This window comes from Lutra lutra, chromosome 9 (genome assembly GCF_902655055.1).
Source record: "Lutra lutra chromosome 9, mLutLut1.2, whole genome shotgun sequence".
Taxonomy (NCBI): Eukaryota; Metazoa; Chordata; class Mammalia; order Carnivora; family Mustelidae; genus Lutra; species Lutra lutra.
In genome coordinates, this window is record NC_062286.1 from 138,374,953 (window position 1) to 138,376,985 (window position 2,033).

The window sequence follows — 2,033 nt, forward strand, 5'->3', positions numbered from 1 at the left end:
TTCTAGGGGTGAGCCGTAGAATGGCTCAACTCTACCAAATGTCTCCCTGATATGCAAAGATGGTGCATCTATTTCAATTCAAATAGTTATCAGGGATATATATATATATTTTTTAATAGTTGGATGGGCTAGGGAGGTCCCACGGAGAGCCCTTGTCTTCGGGGCAAAGGCACAGGAACCAGGGCAGGGGCGCACGGTCAGCCGAGTATCGCGCAGTGCTAGGGTAAGAGCTGGAGTTGGTAAGAGAAACGCAAGTCTGCTAGGGCCAAAGTTAGCCTTCCCAATCCCTGAGATATCCTCAGAGCGCTGGCTCTGTGTGTCCAAACCTGCATCATAGCATGTGTACATGAACTCATGATGTGTACGGACATCCGCCGTGCATTGCAAAGAATGAATCTGGCAAGTTCATTTACCATGTTTTCTCTGCCAATGGGAAGAGTGCATGGAGAGCATGACAGTTCCAGAATATCTTTCACTGGGATTGCTGGCACTCAGTTTGGCCAAAGTGCAGGGTTTCTGGATGTGATAATTCAATGCAAACTTCACTTAACCTAAAGTGGAGGGAGAGGGTATCTTGAGGTCCACAAAACGTGAGATACAATGGTCGCCTTATAACCGAGGAAGAAAGGAAGGTTCAGGAGGGGTAAGTGGCTTACTTACACTCCTCCAAAGGACTAGCAGAAGGTGACACTGTTCTGGGAGAGCTCAGGACCTCCACCCTCTCTTCTCCCTTCATGTGTGGGCGCGTAGAGGGGAAATGTGCTGCGTGTGGCACAAGCAAGAAAGGAGGTGCTGGAATGCCCATTTATTGACTGTGGGACAAACATTGGTTAAAAGACTCACAAGGAGAACAGAAGCACCATCTTCCCTTTGGAGCTTGTGCCGCAATACATCGTGCACCAAAGAGAGGGAAGGATGAAGAGAGGTATGCAGACTGCGTGGGTGACATCAGGCCACCCTGGGTTCTAGCTTTGTGACAGCTTTTAAGCCAGATGGCACCTCTGCCCCCAAGTAATGCAGATATTAGCTTCTAACAGCAATAATGACCATGAGCATTTATTGAGAATTTATTCTGTTCCTGACTGTGAGTCACACAGCAAAATCCCAATCCATTATAGATTTAAATGGAAAAATAGTCTGATCAAATAGAAAGCAAATGCAAGCAGATAGAGGGGAAGAAAAACTGCTTTCTCTTCACTCCAAGAAGCTGTCAACTGTAGGAACATCAGAGCTGGTGAATTGATTAACAGCTTTGGTGGGGAGTCAAACAGCCCAAAATTCAGAGCCTTGGGTAAGGGTCTTGGGTAAGACATGTTGTCCTTTACCCATCTGTCCATCCAACCATCCACTCATCTCTCTACTCAACAAATATTAACAGAACACCTACTACCCACTAGGCATTTGAGAACTGATACCAACAGAGTTCCTTGTGTCTGTGTTAAACCACATAGGGACCAATCAAAATGAACAGAATTGCTTGCTTCAGGAGACACGTGCTCCTGGCTGATAAGACTGTCGACTAACTCAACAGCTTCCTAACCAAGAACTTTTTCTGCAAAGGGTCCATGGTCACCAGAACAGTGGCCCTCCCATGTCTAGATCCTAATCCCTGGAACTTGTGAATACGATTTGCCTCACTGCAAAAGGGACTTTGTGGATGTGATTCAATTAAGAATCATAAGCTGGGAAGATTATCCTGGATTCTCTGGGTGGGCCCAGTGTCTTGACAAGGGTCCTTAAAAGGGAAGTAGGGAGGCGGGAGAAGAATGTGAGAACGTAGTGTACAGAGATTTGACTGGCCATTGCTGGCTTTGCTGATGGAGGAAGGGGCCACGAGCGAGGAACTGCGGGCACTTCTAGAAGCTGGAAAAGGCAAAGACCCAGATTCTCCCTAGAGTCTCCTGAAGGAACATAGCCCTGCCTTCCTCATGGTCCAGTGGGGCACATTTTGGCCTTTTGGCCTCTAGAACCGTAAGGTAATACATTTGTGTTGCTTTGAACCACCAGTCCTGTGGTCTTTTGTTATAGCGGCA